At 38.8% G+C, this 19,360-nt stretch overlaps 1 long non-coding RNA gene across 8 annotated transcripts in view; it reads right to left on the minus strand.

Annotated features, from left to right (window-relative positions):
* LOC108176367 (uncharacterized) overlaps positions 1 to 19,360 on the minus strand; it is a 176,283-nt gene that overhangs the window by 112,805 nt on the left and 44,118 nt on the right. For 7 of the 8 annotated variants that reach the window (XR_016229439.1, XR_001793000.4, XR_007918263.3 and 4 more), the window contains exon 2: positions 3,400 to 3,510. This is a non-coding gene — a long non-coding RNA (uncharacterized LOC108176367). Of the gene's footprint in view, positions 1 to 3,399; positions 3,511 to 3,722; positions 3,850 to 19,360 lie in introns of those variants that run through there. The other variant, XR_016229434.1, reaches the window with a different exon arrangement.

Consider the following 19,360-nt stretch of genomic DNA (forward strand, 5'->3'; position numbering starts at 1 on the left):
GTCTATTGTAATTGAGAGTAGGAACATGGAATTTTTTAGGTCTTTAATTTATCGAAGAAACTGATTTAGTTGTCAAATAAAGGAACTCACAATCTAGATTTTTTTTGTTTCCTTATACTGTCCAAAAATATGTTTCTGTATCCTGTATATTCACAATAAAAAATTGGCCCTAGAGTTTCCAATAAATTAAAATGCACATATTTTGGGAGAGAATGCTTTATTAAGTAACAATCTGACTTATTTTCCACTAATGGTGCTAAGATTGACCAGCCTATTCAGTTGATGACACTTTGATCTTGCCTTTGTAATGTCTCTATCAATTTTCATCTAACACTTTCATCAACTAAGGATTTTTGTCCGAATCAGATTTTTTAAATAGAAGTATTGATCAATTTCTAATTCTATTATTTATTTCACCTCCATGAGCTGAATTCTGTAAAGAACATTTCTTAATTAATTATATCAAATATTTACATTATTGATGCTGAAAAGGGAAAATAATTGCTAATAAATAATTGTCTTTCATTAGCAATCTTTTTAATAACAAGCTTCAATTTGCAGTGATCACTAAGTTTCGACTCAGAGGTTTATGACTGCTGTTATGAATTCAGCTTTTGACATAAATTTCATTTTAAACATATGACCTTCTTGGAAATGGATTACAAGTAAATATGCAAATTATTTACTTTTGCATAATTTATTTAGAATTTAAATAGTGGGCAAAGGTAGAAAAAATCAATTATATCCATTGAAGTCTTGTATTTTTTCTTAAATATAGCTAATCTCTTAAATATGTAAGCCTCAGAAAGCTTTACTTACTGAATGTTTTAATTAAATATACATTTGTATCAATATGAACAATCATTTGTTAATATTTTCACTTGATTAAGTAGCAAAATGGTGTATAATGTTGCAAGTAAGACAGCAACACAAGTGTTGGCCTTGATAAAACAATTTTGTTATAGATTTGATGAGCTTTCTTGTCTCCTTGTTGCCTACTCTGGACATGAGAATCTTTACTGCAATATTCAGGTAGGTTCCACAGTGTCCAGCTAGTTGTCTGAATGTAGCTGCATATGGAGGGAACTTTGACTCAGGACTCCATGATGAGGCTGAAATATGGTGAGAAGATAGTTCAACCTGAAATATGGAATGAAATAGAGTTTCCTATAAATTGCAAAAATGTTCTAATGCAATGGTCAATAAAGAGTATGCAGTGGGATTCTAATATTAAAATATTTGCCTATACTCAGATGTTTATTGATTTATATTGGGAAATTATTAAAAAGTTCCACTTACTAGTAACATTTGGTCTATATTAAGTCTCTCATTTACTTCCAGTGGTACTTTGATTTCTCACCAGTTATATGTTGCTTAAAATCTAATCCTGATTTGTGATGGAATAGAATGAGTTCTTAAAATCTGTCTTGTAAACTTGTTTTGAATAATGATTTTTTAAAATTTGACAATTATCTTTGTCTTTATTCTTATGTAAGTCTGATTGGATATATAACTCATGTCATGAACTGTTGTACTTTATAAGCTTTTTTTCCCTTTGAATCTCTAACATACATAGTGCCCCTGATCATTTGGGACCATGATTACAGAAATCACAGATAACTATAGATCAGCGATTCTAGTGCTGGTCATAATGCCTGGTAAAATCTGTGGGCCCTTCTGAGACCTACTAAATCAGGATTTCAAGAATGAAAGTTGGGAATAAATATGTTCAAAGTGTCCTGGTTCTTCTTTTATGTGGCTTTGAATATATACATTTTTTCCTCTCTGCAATTGATAGCCACACATTAGGATAATCTAAGATTTTCCTGTCACTCAGGAGCCTTGAATAAATTTCCCAGGATCTCCCTTCCTGTCATCATCTCCTTGAAAAACTACATTTTCCCAAACTACACCCCCAAGAAGTAAACTACTTCTATTCCCTTAGTAGTCTTCTTCCCTTATGTAATGCACAAAGTCTGTACTTTCTATTTTAATGCTTGGTATCTATTTCTTGTATTAAAAATCAAGCACAATTTCTCTCAATACCCCTGCCCAATGCAGAAAGCATTGTTTTGGGGGTTCGCCCTAGGCCTTGCAATCTTGAGTTCTTAAATCACAGATTCTAAGTATCTCAAAGAACAATCTGTTTTGACCTATTTTCAAGCAAACTTTTGATAGGTTGTTATGTGCCAAATTCTCTACTGGCTCTGAGAAAATACAGATGAGTTTGTCAATGACCATTTTGCCCCACTGGTCTACCAGGGAAGATATTTAGCCAAAGATAACACACAGCATTATGTAAGGGGGACTGTGGCAATACCAACAAGAGTACTAGAAATAAAAGTTTCTTGCTTTTGAAAGGCCCATGAGTAGGTTTTACAACCCTTTCTAACATGACTTTAAAAACAGTACCTGGGACAAGATCCATCATGGCACAGTGGTTAAGCTGCTCCTTGTACTGTCTGTTTCCAAGCCAGCTCTCTGCACATGCTTCTGGGAAACCAGCCAGCAGATGGCTTAAGTATTTGGGTCTCTGGCACCCACATGGGACCCAGATGGAGTAGCAGGTCCTGGTTTTAGTGTGGCCCAGCCCTAGTCCAGTCCTGCTCCTTGCAGACATTTGGGGAGTAAACCAGCAGACAGAATATTCTCTCTCTCTCTCTCTCTCTCTCTCTCTCTTTCTCTCTTGCCTGCTCTACCTTTTAAATAAATACATAAATCTTTAAAAATGAAAAAATCAGCATCTACAACTGTTTGGTATTGAGAAGAAAGAACCCAAGTCACATGTTTTCTCTCTCCCATTCCATTGTCTTTCTTAGTTATATCTCCCCCTTGACCACAGCCTTTTTCTCTTGTCACTACGCTCAGTTTGGATATCATCATTTTATCACATGTTACTTTATGCCACTTGCTTGTACTTCTCTCTCTTATGTCAGAGGAACAGATACACATTAAATTAAGAAATTATTATAGTATATTTTTTAAAAAAGCAAAAAGAAATAGGATAGGGGAAGTAAGATAGAAAATGGACTATATGTCTATAAGTGAATAACACAAATTTCTAGCTCATAAACAATTAATCTAAGAAACCGTAATTTGGACTCAGACTTCATAGCAACATGCCCATTCACGTGTGCTCAAGTTCACATGCAGCCATTCCCAAGGAAGCACACAGAGCGTCTTCAGCAATCTTCCTGTCTATTGTTAGTCTGGCAACTGAATAAATGATGAAGAATAGAATTGTACTGTATCTCCACATTAGATCACCCAAACCTCATTTAACAGCTATATAAACCTAATAGATTGTTCTGCAAATTAAAGGCCTAAATACTACTGTTAACAGAATACTGCATTCTACTCAGAGCCCTGTGTTTAGTAAAGATTTCTCCACATACTCACCTAAAACTGTATTTAAATAGATGCAACTGGTCCCCTGGGGAGGAATCCAATGTCACTGGTTCAGGACAACAGTGATAGCTTCAGCTTCATTTAGCTTCACTGGTTTGTTTTCTGGAAATAGAAAGAACAGCTAGGATAATACATGAGGAAGTGACTACACAACTGCATCTCCCAGGGAGGATTTAGAAAACTGACAGGCATTGTGTTAAATCTGCCATATGAATTATCACATCAACTGGAGATAATATTGCAGGTGTTGTTAATATCTGGAAAAAATGATGCGTAAGAAAGAAAGAGGGGAAAAAGCTTCTATCAGATAATACCTGTCTTAGTAAAAATAGAAGTTACAGAATTCATAGACTTCTGCCCATGGGCCTTTATAAAGGACATGTGCTCCTCCACTCAGCATTCTCTTTGTGGCTAGATTTTATTCCTACTGTGATAGGTGCAATGACTGTTATTATCATGTGTGACAATACATTTAGATGCCATGCCAGCTCAAGTAAAAATAGCTGGACTCTGTCATAGCATGGCTGTTAAAAGAACCAGCATACTACAAGGATTGCTGTGTGGCCTCAGATTTCACTAAAGGCTTATAATGAGCTGAGTTGGGAAGGGAGTGATGTAATACTGGGGTGTAAAGATCGAAAGTAACTTTTATATATTGGATATGCTAAAACGAAAGATCTGCGTGTGGCTGTGCATGTGTGTGTGTGGTGGGTACCAACTGGTACAAAGAAACCCTCTTGATGATAGCATTGTTTTCCTATAGTTCACTCAAATATATGGCAAAATATGTGATCTCCCAGGAACGCATTTATAACATACTGTCAAGATCCCAGGGCCAGGGGGACTGTTGGGAAAATACAGTTGCTTTAATCGCCCCAATACATAGACTCTCCCCCAATCACTGGGCTTGTCTTCATTTAAAGTGATGCCAACACCTGGAACAAGCCTGTTAGATTAGCAATATGAGAAAAATTCTTTTCATTCACTCAGCAGAAATATGCCTTGGTAATTAATGTTAATTTACTGTTTTTACTGACAATGAAAACTAGGGTGCATAATAATGTGTACAGATTTAACTAAGGATGTTTATCCTAAGTTTTTTGTTGTTGTTGGCTTCAATTTGTAATAACATTTAACACCTCTCTGAAAGAAGGAAATGGAATTCTCCCTCTTTGCCCCAGTACTTGCTTGTTACTGTCAGGATACAGCAGTAAAAGTGCTCACATTCAGGTGCCACAAACTTCAGAATTTCTCCCCACCCAAGGGTGACAACAGACATATTTTGTTTAGTCTGTCAATAAACTATTGATAACTGATTAGAGAAGACCCATTTACCAATTAGATGAATGTAGGAAAAAACTCATTGCTAGCTCCAGTGGCTTTCTCCTAAGTGTGTCATCATCCTAATGAGTTGTCGCCATGAGGGGCCAGAGTGAAAGAGCACCCACTGCTCATCACATACAGTAAGAATCAGCTCTGCTAACAGACATGCCTTCCACTCAGGTGAATGGTGTCCTCATAGACCAGGCAAAATGTATTCCCCACCCAAAAGAGAAGAGAAAGAACACAACCCTAGCGCAGTAGTGGCTGTTACCCTTGGGGTCAAGACAATCTCCTAAGCAGAGACTGGCTCCCGGAAAGTTGAGGCTTGATTCTCTGCAGGGCCAAAGTCCAATTGTTCTCCAGACTCCACCTGTGTTTGAGGGCCCTTGCGTCCTTGCTAACGTTTTAGAGGCCGATGTCAAGGACTGGCAAACGCAGAGCAAGCTGCACTGTGGTCATGATCTCCTTTTTTGCTGGTTTATTTGGTTTTTCTGTCTAAAGAGCACCACAATACTGTGCTCAACAAGCCTTTAAGAGGCTCCTTCTGTATTTCCACAGGTTCCAAGAGTTAAGAATCAAACTTTAATTTGCTTTGAATAAGGCTAATTACAAGTCTATGTGTTCAGAGGTGCTTGGTTCTTTGGTGTTGAGATGTTCTTTCTGATACACATTCCTCCAGGGCTTATCTTTTATTTCCTGCTGTTCTCACCTTCTCATGTACTTGAGGTCAGATTTATCTGAAAGGGATTTTGGCTTATATATCTATAATTCTGCCTATTAAATTTCTGTGTAAGAATAGGAACAACGTGTCAGCCTTATCAGTGAAAACTTGACCCTCTTTACCATCAGATTTTCAGCTTCCATTAGGATCATAGTAAGCTAAGCTAAAGGAAGAGGGGGTGGAAATCTGCCTTTATAAAGGTCAGCCTTCTTAATTAAATGAAACTCCGGCAGCAGCCTTAGAAAATGAAGAAACTGTTGCCTGTGCTGTTTCCGAGGAGAATCTACAGAGCATCCAGACGATGCTGCCAAAGGCAGGGCAAACTGAATGATTCCCAAATGGCTAGGGGGCTGCAGCAGGCAACGGTATCTCCTTTTTCTGCAAACAAGTGGAATTGACGATGTGCGGTGGAACAGAAGCTCCGAGCCCTGCAATTGTGCTCCATGACCAGCCCACTTCATTTCACTTTCCTTAGAACTCCGTGGCCCTTTCTGTTTTTACTAACAGCATCGTTCAGCCAAGGCCAGTGTAAAGGAAAATTCACGAAAGAGGTTCTGAACCAGGTACCTTCACATTTGGGAGTTCATTTAAATCCTTTGAGGGACGTATTAGCCTGCCTCTCCTGTCCTAGAAAAGCCAATTGAAATTCAGAAAGGTTAATTATTTGAGCCAAGGTCACATAGCTCGTGAAGTGTAGGCTCTATCAGACTGTCTCCAATGCTGGTCCTCTCTTCATAGGAGATGCTCATATTGCTCTGGTTCCATGCCCACTGCTTCCATTCAGAAACATCCTGTGTGGCACTTGGTGCAAGTCTGCTGCCTCTTGGGATCACAGCACAGGCAGATCTGCCTGGACTTTCAGCCTAGCTCTGTCCTTCCCTGCCTTTGATTCTGTTGTTCTTTTCCAATAGATCCCTGGACCCTTCTAGCTGATCAGGAGCCCCAAGAAGTGTCCATGTGAGTAAATGACGCCAGAGACTTCCCAACGCATTAAGAAAACCACAAATTCTGAGACTGATTGTTTCTAGCTTCTCTCCTTTCGTGGCTGGATCATTCTATCCAGCCTCATAGGACATAGCTCTGGAAAATGACACCACAACATGGCTCTCCATTCCAAAAATTAAAGTGTTCTTGATCTGTGATTGATTGATTATATTTATCCTTGGAAAATACTAAAGTGTGATTAAAAAAAAAAAAAAACTATCCCATAATCCTAAAATAGAAAGAATCCCAGGCTCCACTATTTAAAAAAATCCAATTAGTTAGACTGATTAAATCTCTTGGATTTGACGGGCTTTGCAGAAGGTGTTTCTGTTTGGGCCCAGTTGCCACAGTGCGTGACTCCATAGTGCACCACTTTCCTGGAGCCATTGAAATTGGTGTGATGTGGTGATATCTTCCATGGTGATACCTTCCAAAATAAAAAGCAGTGAGGTGACAAGGTTGAGAGTAGTGGTTTGCAATTAGAATTACCAGACCTTTTAAATCAGTGTATGAGTTTCCCTCCAGGCAATTAATTCAAGGTCTCTGGGATTGTATCTAGGCATGTGCAAATGTATTAAAGCTACTGGCATAGAGTATAGAAGTTGGGGACAGGGAACTTGACTTTGAACCCCAGTTATAAACTCTCCAAGCTTCATTTCCTTCATCTGTATAAACAGAGACTATGACTTGTTCTTGCTTCATAAGAATTTGAATATAACGCTTAGCGCTTCTCTTCTAGCTTAAAATGGCAAGTAATGACTATCATTGTTGGTGTTAAAGAGACACAGCGTTGCTGATGTAAAATCTTAATGTCTTTGAAAATAAAAAAAAAATAATAATACATTACCACTTAAGGCTATTCTCTTCTCAGAGACTCAAAAGATATGTAAAATGTGACCAATAAGCCTATAACATGAATCAAAGTATAATTCATCCAATCAACCTGTAAAAACCCTATTAAACCCTAAAAATGGAGTCTACTAAAAACTGACTGAAGTATGGCAATGAAAACCTTGCCATGGGAGTTTTGCTTTTGATTGATTTTTCTTTCCATTCTAGTCTCTGCTTGTTCTCATACATCCAATTACTTCACCTCTCTCTCAAACTCTAATCATGAATTTATAGTGACCATTAGTTAGTTACCTCTAGTGATCCCAGGCACTTCAAAGTTAACCTTCTCTTAAGCAAACTCCCTCACCAACTGCAAGCATTACCCATTACACTCAATGGAATCTTCTCAAACATTAATCCTCTATATTCTCTCCAAGGCCAGGGACATCTCTTTCTTGAACTGCTTAACCTACTATTAGCTCTTGATTAATCCTTTTTTTGTGGCAAAAAAACAGCACTTTCTGAAGAACAAATACCCAGAAATCACTCTCTGCATTAAAATATCTTTAACTGCCCTATTATCTACAGAATCAAGCACAAAGTCCTTATTTTTGCATACAAAAACCTTCAAATTCTTGGCTTTAACCAAGCCTTCAAAAATCTTCCCTCTACCCACCCTCTATAAATGTGCTAGCCTGTACACTATTTCACATCACTCTCTGAACATGCCTGTGTGTCTTTTCACATTGTGCTGTCCCTCTGACTTGTTTTACTGTGCCCAAGCTCTTTGCATAGTTACTGCAGACTGACTTCCTAAGCTGAAATCATGTGTCAGCTCTGGTGTCCTTTTCTCAGTCCTGCAAGCCATATGTCTCCTTTCCTCTTCTGGGCTCTCTTTCATAACATTTACTGTGCTTCATAGAATTGATCACGGACATCTGTCTCCCTCAGTACCCTGAGGGCCCCTGGAGAAAACAGTCCATAACTAATGTGCTGGTCATAACTTTTACCTAATGGCGGGGGTTGGGGGTAAAGTGAGTAATTCAGTTAAAAATTATTTCGTTAGATATAAGACTTGCTAGACTGTGCTGGGGATCTTTAGACATTTTAGTTGAGGCAGGGACTCAGACTAAGGATCAATAAATGAACTATTAGACATATTTTATTCAGCATGGATTGGGAAAATACCTGTTGAAATAGAAACTTTTCCCCCTCCCTACCTAAAGCTCCAACACGGGCTGGAAGAGCTAAGAAGTATTCAGAACTAATGTTAAAATATAATGTATTTGGGGCCATCACTGTGGTGTAGTGGGTAAAGGCACCACCAGCGCCAGCATCCCATATGGGCACTGATTCAAGTTCCAGCTGCTCCACTTCTGATCCAGCTCTCTACTATGGCCTGGGAAAGCAGTAGAAGATGGCCAAGAGCTTGGGCCCCTATACCTGCATGGAGACCTGGAAGAAGCTCCAGGCTCCTGGTTTCAGATTGGTGTAACTCCAGCCATTTGGGGAGTAAACCAGTGGATGGAAGATCGATCCCTCTCTCTCTCTCTCTCTCTCTCTCTCTCTATCTCTGTAATTCTTTAAAAAATGTAATGTATTAAAGTGAAATGGACATTTTGAAATTTGATGATTGTTTATAGCCCTTGTCTCTTCTGTTGAAGAACAGTGTTTTTTTCCTTCATACTATTTGTTGAACTCTTTTTACTTTGTGTAAGGTTAACTTTACAATAGTTAAGTAAATTGAAAGTAGATCTTTGTAAAAATTAAGAGTGGGGATGGGAGTGAGAGGAGAAAGAAGGGTTGGAGCATGGGTGGGGGGGGGGGGAAGCATCACTGTGTTCCTAAATCTGCATATATGAAGTACATGAAACTTGTATAACAAATAAAATGTAAAAAGAAAGGAAAGGAAAAGTGCTGCTCAGTCACTGGTATTGACACAAATATAAACATTAAAGGAAGTGAATATGATTTAGTTTTGTTTTTGAACATCTCTAAGGCATAATATTTGTGTGTGAGTTTTGAATGTGAACATTTTGGATCACAAGGAAGCACTCATAAGTCATATTGTAAGGGCCGGCGCTGTGGCGCAGTGGGTTAACATCCTTGCCTAAAGTGCTGGCATCCCATATGGGCGCCGGTTCTATTCCCAGCTGCTCCACTTCAGATCCAGCTCTCTGCTAGGGCCTGGGAAAGCAGTAGAAGATGGCCCAAGTCCTTGGGTCCCTGCACCCACATGGGAGACCTGGAAGAAGCTCCTGGCTCCTGGCTTCAGATCAGCGCAGCTCCGGCCATTGTGGCCATCTGGGGAGTGAATCATTGGATGGAAGACCTCTCTCTCTGCCTTTCCTCTTTATGTGTAACTCTGACTTTCAAATAAATAAATAAATCTTAAAAAAAAGAAGTCATATTTTAAAGTTTGTTCTCCAATACTACTTTGCTTATGGAAAACAGAAACTAAGCAAAGGCTTTTAGTATAATAAAATATCACTTCTAAAACATTTTCCTCCATGGAATTCCAGATAAATATGTTTTTAGGAAGCTAAATTAATTAATGGAAATAGTTCCCATTAAGAGTATTAGAAACTATTCACCAGAAATATTAATAATCCATTAATGGTTATTTAAAAATAATCACTAAAATTGAACTCACTTTTTGTAAGTATTCCTTGCATGTGATGTTAAATTCAAAAGTCAAGTTGTGTTGTGGTAATCTGGAACTGCCAAGAATCTTATAACTAGCTGGTGTTATAATGCTATATATTAGCATCGATTTTAGACTAGCTTTATTTTGTTATCCTCCAGGAAGTGTATTTTCTCTGAGAAAGAGAAATTAAAGAAAAAAAGGAAAGAAACCAAGAAGCTGAGAAGCAGGGGGGCTTAACAAAGAGAAAAAAAAAAAGAGAAAGAAAAGGATCAAAGGAGACATAGAAAAGCAAGAAACAGTCATGGTAACTTATAATTGAGCAATTAGAAGCCTGCAAATTGGTGTCCTCCCTCAAGCTCTATGAGGCCTGGATCAGCTCTCACATTACTTTCATGGGCATCATTTGCCATTGCGAGAGACACTGCAAGCTGACACGCCCTCTTCAGACACCTGAGGGAATGAATAGAACATCATGAAAGGTGAGGGCACAAACCCATAGGCCATTATCACTGACCCTGAAACAGATACACATATACCATGACCATCAAAAGAAGATTTCATGCTTAGACTCTCCAGGACCATTGATGTCAGCAGTCAGTGTTTGTCAGCTAAGCCACATGTCAGATTCACCTGGGGAGCTTTAAAACACTACCCGGGTCCTTTCTCCAGAGATCCAGGTTTAACTGGTCAGACACATGGCTTGGGTTTTGTATGTTTGTTCATTCTTGAATGATTGTAATATGACCTGGAGTTTTGAATTGCCATTGTAAAAGAAAAAATTCAAAATATGCTATTGTTTTTATTATTAAAACAACTAACCTTTACTATTGTGAACTATTAAGCTTTTATCTATTGAAGTCTAGGGATATTTTCAAAATGCTTTTATCCCATTCATCCAACAACATAGAAAACAATTGATTTAATTATTTTAATGCATGTGCAAGGTGCTACAGAACAACTTTTACATCTTATTTAATTTCATTTTAATATTTAACTTTTCCAGAAGCACCAAGTCAGCCTGAACCCAAAGTACATACATCTTTCAGGAAATTTTAATATCTTGCCCACACCACTGGTACTATGCTGAATGAAAACATCGAGTACTGAGTCCATGATAACCTCATCCCTTTCTGTTGAATTCATGGAAGAGAATTTACCTAATCCAGAAACAGAGCTACCATCATGCCAACAGCTACTTTTCTTCTCAAGTGCTATGGGGATAGCTCCTAACATTAATCACCGCGTTTGTGAGATGACACAGTGAGGGTATACATATCTTCATAAATCCTTACATCTTATTTTAAGTGCCTGTTAACATTCTTGGTTTTCATCATACCTGAGCTTTCAGATGTCTCCCTTTTTCATAATCAAAGCACCTCATGAAGTCCTTGAGTGCATGACAGGAACTCCAAGAGACAGGTTCAGGCACAACTGATAATAATCCCAGAATAGAGATGTTGGAAAGAACTAGTGGAAAGAATCCCAGTGCTGCATTTGGAAGATATAGACTAAAACTGACTTGGAACACTCCCAAAACTCTGATCCCATGACCCTGAGCAGGTCGTTCAGCTCTTGTAAACCTCAGTGTCTTTACAAACAAGAGAGCAGTTGCTGCCAAAGCCAGAACACAGCAGGAATAGGAGCACAGAAAAGACCATCCTCAGAAAGACATTTTATAATTTCTTCAGCACAAAGCAAGTGAATATTTTTGTTCCTTTTCCCTCTGAAGTGTCTCCACTCCTCTCCGAGAGGTACCTGGACTGTTCAAGCACCAACACCACGGACAAAGCTCTGTGGGAAACAGAAGACCCCAAGTGACCAAGTGATCTGGCATGGCCAGCTGAGGCCATAGTTTGTAGACTGACAGAGAGAGAACAGAGGGGACAGTAGTGTAAGAGGGTAAAAAACAGTCAGAGCTAGTTAATGTGTAATCCCACTATGCTTTCTCAAATTTCTTTTTCAAAATATTGTAATTATGTACTTCTTGAAAGAATATATGTTTGATGACCATTTTTCTTGATGGAATAATCGATGGATTCCATTGGAGGGTGAACCAACGGAAAAGGAAGACCTTTCTCTCTGTCTCTCTCTCTCACTATCCACTCTGCCTGTCAAAAAAAAAAAAAAAAAAGAAGAAGAAATAGGGCAAGGTTCTTAAGACTACCATAAAAAGCTAATTTGAGAAGTCTAAATTATATCAGGTGGCAAAAATAACAGGTTGAGCCCAGTTGCTGAAAACATATGAGTAATTATGACCAACCATGCAGTACCAGGAAAAGAAGTGAGGAATCCCAATATGCTTATTGACTTTTATCTGATATGCCACAAAGAACAGTAGGCAACACAAAATTAATGTTTCTTTATATTTTTAGTTACCACACAAAAATTGGACATATTTATGGCGCACAATGTGATAATTCAATACATGTATGCAATGTTTAATGATCAAAAAATTTCCATCTCCTTAAAAAATCGACATTTCTTTGTGTTTGGAATTTTCAAATACTTCCATTCCAGTTCTTTATAAAATATACAATAAATTTTCAAAAACTCCAGTCAGCCTACTGTGCTACAGAAATTAGAACTTATTCCTCCCATCTAACTGTATTTCAGTTCCAACCTCCCTCTATATCCCCTAACCGTCTACCTTTCCAAGTCCCTGGTGACCATTATTCTACTCTTTACTTCAATGAAGTCAATTTTAAGGTCAAAATAAATGTGTTTATAGCATACAATCTTAAAATAGCATGAACCTAGGGAAACTTCTTTCGTGTAGCTTTATTCCACATGCTAAACTAATCACAAAAGAGTGGTTATTGCCTGCTAGCTAACTACTATGAAGCAAGAGCTCTATTCTATTACCTCAGGTAAATTCTACTACATCCCTCAGGGTGATTCCAATCTTGCCTTTCCTGATGATCATATGCAGACTGGGAAACTTGCATCAGCAAGGTACTGGGGTATGCTGAGCCTAACGAATTATGTGTTCAGTTGCTTATCATTCTTTCTTCCTTTTGGAGTCAAATCTGCCTTTACTTAGTATCTACCACAAAAGAATGCACTTTTTCTTTTGAAGTGCTATATTATTCACAAATAGCAAATACATAGATTGCAATTATCTGTATTTTATGTATTTCTCAGTAGTTAGGTAGGTAGAGAAATCATCTTGGTTTCTAGTAAGCTTAAATCTGGTGGAGTTCTATGATTTTCATGGTCCATACTCTTTTTTAGTGTTTATTTACTTGAAAGGAGTAGCGACAGAGAAAGAGAGATAAAGAGAGAGAGAGAGAGAGCGCGAGAGCACTTCTATCTGCTGATTTACTTCGCTCATGCTCACAACAACTGTGACAGGATCAGGCCAAAGCCAGGAGCCAGGAGCTACACCTCGGTCTCCCATGTGGGTGGCATGGACCCAGGTCTTGAGCACTCACCTGCTGCCTCCCAGGGTGCACATTGGCGGGAAGCTGGAAGTGGAAGTACAGGAAGGACAGAACCCATGTACTCTAATGAGGAACACAGGCATCCAAGTAGTGGCTTAACCCACAGTGCCACATGACTGTCCTAAACTCCTAGTACTGTAGGCAAGAAATTGTAAAAATAGAATTTTCAATAGGAAGAAAGAAATGTTAGGAAAATGATAGAAGTAGTTTCAGTTCTTAGTAAGGAAGCATTTATTTGGAGAAATGAAACATCCTTACATTTAATGAATTAAGTTAATGTGTTACAGAATTATTTTGGAATTTATGTTTATTTGGAGAAAATGTTTTTAACAAGGACACTTTTATTTGCAGTAACTACAAAAATAAAAATGCAAACAATATGTTTATGTAATTTCTATTGCTAAAATAGCACTGAACTGTATCATTGGTGGTATTTACAGCCTTAATGAAGATGTCATTTGGTGATAATGCTGACAAATTTGGCATATTATTGAGTCATATTGACACTACTCAACACAGAAGATAATTCATTTTCCTACAGTTACATCCCAGCAGAACCCATGATTCTTATGTATATGGCAAAATTAAGGTCAAGACCTTGGTAAAATATACTAAGACTGTAACAGATATTCTCCGATTAAGTCATATTTCTATTAAAAACTATAGAGATGATTAGTTGTTAGAACCTAGAACCACAGAATTGTGGAATCAGGTGAGATATTTAGAGACAATCTTTCTTACAATTTTAAGATTGAGGAAACTGACTCTCAGATAAGATTGACTGGGGCCGGCATTGTGGTGTAGTGGGTAAAGCCACCGCCTACAGTGCCTGCATACGATATGGGTGCTGGTTAGAATTGCAGATGCTCCACTTCAAATCCAGCTCTCTGCTATGGCCTGGGAATGCAGTAGAAGATGGCCCAAGTGCTTGGTCCCCTGCACCTGCAAGGGAGACCTGGAAGAAGCTCCTGGCTCCTGGCTTCGGATTGGCAAAGCTCTGGCCGTTGCAGCCAATTGGGGAGTGAACCAGCGGATGGAAGACTTTCTCTCTCTCTCTTTCCCTCTCTCTCTCTCTTTGCTTCTCCTCTCTATGCGTAACTCTGGCTTTCAAGTAAAATAAAAAAATCTTTAAAAATAAAAAGATCAACTGATTAACTCAAGGTCTCAGAGATGTCTAGCAGTGTCTGAATCAGAACTGAAGTCATATCTACTACCCCAAGTTGTCTCTCATTTGTAGCAAATGAAGGAATATTTTAATATCTTACATAAAGTTATATTAAAAAAAATTATTATCTGAAGTATTATTAGATATAGGAGAATTAACAGAAAACCACTACATTATTTGGATCTTTTTTGATTCTTGTATTCTTGTACCCAGATATTGCCCAACTATATATTTTAAATCAAAATCCAAATTTTAGGAAATATCATTTCCAGGCATTAAACGAATGTCAAACTAATATTAAATGTGCAAAGCACTTTTATAAAAAGTTCAGTAATATCATTAAAGATCAGCCAATATTAGCACCATGCTAGTGCGTGGGTGGTGCCTTTTTAAATTAAGTTAATGAGCAAATATTTTCTCAGTTGATCTTTCACATGATTTAATATTATTCAGAGTTTGGTTCAATACTATAATTCCTATGAATCACAAAAGATTTGGCAAGAAATGAGCAAATATTATCCTAGTTAAACCAAAACGACTGCAGTGAATTGCAGTTTTTCTTTCATGTATAAATCATGTTGACAATGAAACAATATCATACTTAGAAGAAAAATATATATTTTAAAATGTCATGTAATTTGTCACTTGTGATTTTTAAGACCTGATATAGACAGATTGGGAATTAGAAAATCTGAGTTGTGTATAATCTGTCATATATCATGTCCAGAGGGATTCTGGCTCCAACCTTTCAATCCTCAACTAGGATTGACTTTTGCAGAGCCCAGACACCAGATCAGTGAGGAGAATACAACTGACTTTCATTACAATAATACAGCTGGAAGGCTAATTATTCCTCCCCGTGTTAGCCAAAGACACAATAACCTGAAAGTTGATACTGATGCCTTTTTTATGCACATTTTCTGCTTCTGATCATTCAGCTAGACTAAGATGGTACTTGCTGCCTTAACTTTATTTTAATGGTTCTTTTTTTTTTTTTTATAGGCAGAGTTAGACAGTGAGAGAGACAGAGAGAAAGGTCCTCCTTCAGTTGGTTTGCCCCCCAAATAACTGCTCAGCCGGCGCACAGCGCCGATCCAAAGCCAGGAGCCAGGTGCTTCCTCCCAGTCTTCCATGCACGTACAGGGCCCAAGCACTTGGGCCATCCTCCACTGCTTTCCCAGGCTACAGCAGAGAGCTGGACTGGAAGAGGAGCAACCGGGACAGAATCCGGCGCCTTAACCAGGACTAGAACCCGGTGTTCCGGCGCTGCAGGCAGAGGATTAGCCTAGTGAACCGTGGCACTGGCCTACTTCAGTGGTTCTAAGATTTGTATAGGTATCACAATTCTTGGAAAACTTGATAAAAATATAGATTCTGTCCTATATCAAAGAAGCAGTGCCTCTCTGAATTTATTACCTGAACAACTGATTATGATATGCACCAAATTTGAGAAACACTACTTTTATGTGTGCTCTTACTATTACTCTTTTAGATAACTTCATTGTCTACTCCACTGGTCTACCAGATTATACCTTCCTTCTGCACAGACCCATTCTTCACCCCATCAACATATATGTGCAAGCCCAAGAATTAAGATAATAATAACAATAATGACTAACTATCCCCTTTTTTTTTTTTTTTTTTTGACAGGCAGAGTGGACAGTGAGAGAGAGAGACAGAGAGAAAGGTCTTCCTTTGCCGTTGGTTCACCCTCCAATGGCCGCCGCGGCTGGCGCGCTGCGGCCGGCGCACCGCGCTGATCTGATGGCAGGAGCCAGGAGCCAGGTGCTTTTCCTGGTCTCCCATGGGGTGCAGGGCCCAAGCACCTGGGCCATCCTCCACTGCACTCCCTGGCCACAGCAGAGAGCTGGCCTGGAAGAGGGGCAACAGGGACAGAATCCGGCGCCCCGACCGGGACTAGAACCCGGTGTGCCGGCGCCGCTAGGCGGAGGATTAGCCTAGTGAGCCGCGGCGCCGGCCTTAACTATCCCTTTCGATAAAAGTCCAAATTTCTTATTTTGCATTCAAAGCCCTTTCAAGATTAGGATTTTGCAGTCATCTCCAGCCTCATTTTTCAACATTCTAAGTGATTAATGAATTTCCCTCCCCAATGCACAATGCTTTCTTAGAGCCCATAGTTATTCAAAAATTACTTATTGAGTTTTTCCATCACAACACTGAACCTAAAACTGGAGATAAAGTAGTGAATAGATGAAAATCATACCGATTCCCAAAAGTGAAAGGCATAGAAACAAGAACATTTAGTTCAATTAGAATTGTAGAGTAACTGTAAGACTTCATGAGATCACATGACGTGGACTCTACCTGGCTTGGGGGTTTTCATGTTGGCTTACTTACAGGATTGATTTTGAAGCTTAGGCTTGAAGAGTGGATGGAAATCACCTAGATGAATGCAGGAGGTTCAGAAGAACGTTAAAAACAAGGAAGAGAGTATCTGAAAGTTTTTTGGTGAGAGGAGAATAACATTTTCAAGTACTTATAAGTACATTATATAAATTAACACAGAGGGAATAAAGAGATGAGTATAGAGATAAGTTGGCCAGAGGGGCCATTGTTTTTCTTTAACCCAAGGAAAATTTGGAGAGACTGAACACTTTTAAGCAGAAAAGTTTCAGAGATTTGCATTTTTAACTATTATTCTAACTCCAATGTAGAGAATAGATTAGATTATGAAAAAATTGGATAACATACTTTAGAAGAAGCTATTGCAAACAATCTGAAAGAAAACACATTTGGCTCTACTCAATATAATGGTTGCAAGAAAAATGTTCTGGAATGACAAACAATACATACTTTGCACTTTACTCAGATAAATATCTTTTTTGCTTCCTCTCACTTGATTTCCTCTGCAAGATCTAGATTAAATTGTGTCTTCCTACTCTGGATTAATTTAGTACAGAGAATTTACTGTTCTTAAATTTTAATTATTGGGTCATCCAACTCTCACCTATCTTGGAATATAAAATATAAAAATATTAAGGGCAGGGACTATGTTTTATTTAGCTTTACTCTCCTCTGCCTGACTGAATTTCAAAAAATATTTGAATCTATTGACCATGAATTTACCAATCATGTGATTTTGGACTAGTTTAATCTCTTTGGATCTTAATTTCATCACTTAAGAAGTAATATCATCCTTTTACTCATTTTGAGTCCATGGAGTGAAATCCTGGCAAGTAAATTTATTTTCTTTGGCACTGAGGATATACTGACTTCACATTAGACAGGTCACAACAGTAACAGTTTAACCAAAAAGGATTGAAGCAATGGACATTTTATAGATTGGGAAGAGTTCAGAGTTCAACAAAACATATGAAGCACCAAGGAACTCTGTTATCAAAAACCATTTATCACTTCTACATGTAGAGATAAGGGCAAGGAGCAGTGCTAGTGAAGTCTTCAGAGAGATGAAGTTGTAGACATGGGCTCTCCACCAGAAGCCATGGCCACATGAAGGGTAGCACTGTTGATGAGGGCTAGGTGGGGAAAGATGGTTGTAGACAAGATCACCACCAAGCTACCTCTTTCTCCAGCCTTTGTTATCTGTGAAGTCTTTCTCAATGCTTGAGCCCATCTGAAAGCAAAAGAGCAAGAGAATTCCAGTGATTCCATTAGTGAGGTCAATCCCCCCAGACCACTCTTTCTGATACAGAAAGAGGAATAAAATATCTAGGGAGGCAAGTGGAGAATAATTTGAAAAAGAGAAGACAAATATGCCATACTTTAAGAAAACCATGGTGAGCAGGTGTTGTGGCACAATGATGGTTAAGCCATGCTCGGGATGCCCACATCCTTTTTCAGAGTGTCTGGGTTTGAGCCTCTCTTCTGCTTCTGATCCATCTTCTTGCTAATGCATACCTTGGGAGGCAGTGTGTGATGGCCCAAGTACTTGAGCTCCACCAGCTAAGTGGGAGGTCTAGATTGAGTCCCAGGCTCCTGGCCTTGGGCTGGCCTGGTTCTGGCTGTGGTGGGCATTTGGGTGATGACCCAAAGGATGAGAGATCTCTCTCCAGCTGTCTCCCTGTCACTGTGCTTTTATCTCTTAAGAAAATGAAAGGATAAAGTAAATGGACAAAGGAAAGGATAAATTAGATAAATGCTCAGGCCTGAATCTTTTCCTATCTTTCATATTTATATGCACAACTATATTTGAATGAAAATTATAACACATACCCAATTTAAATATATATATATATATGAGCTTGGGAGATGACATTTAGCCTAATGGTTAAGATGCCCTCGCTGCACATGAATGTACCTGGGTTTATTTCCCGTATCCGGCCTCTGACCAGCTCCCTGCTAATATAAGGCAGCAGTAATGCTTCAAGTAGCTGGGTTCCTGCCACTAAAATGGAGACCTGGACTGAGCTTCCAGCTGGTAGCTTCATCCTGGCTATTGTGGATGCAGAGTAAGTCAGTAAGAAATGAAACAGCAGCCTCTGCCCTCTCCTTCTCCCTCTCCCTCCCTTCCTAATTTTCTTCCTTCCTCTTTCCTTTCCTCTAAAATGATTTTTTATTATTATTTATTTTTGAAAGGTATAGTTACAAAGAGAGAGAGAGAGATGAGAGAGAGAGAGAGAAATGTCTTCCATCCAGTGGCTCACACCCCAAATGGCTGCAAAAGCCAGGGCTGGGCCAAGCCAAAGCCAGGAGCAGGGAGTTTCATCTGGCCCTCCCATTTCAGTGCAGAGGCTCAAGCACTTAGGCCATATGGAATGCCAGTCGTGGCTTAACCTGCTGTAGCACAGCATCGGCCCCTGCAATAATGTTTTTTTAATTAAGTTATTAGGGAAGGCCTTAGGCACAGTGGTTAAGACACA

This window comes from Oryctolagus cuniculus, chromosome 2 (genome assembly GCF_051225735.1).
Source record: "Oryctolagus cuniculus isolate XC-2025 breed Fujian yellow rabbit chromosome 2, ASM5122573v1, whole genome shotgun sequence".
Classification (NCBI taxonomy): domain Eukaryota; kingdom Metazoa; phylum Chordata; class Mammalia; order Lagomorpha; family Leporidae; genus Oryctolagus; species Oryctolagus cuniculus.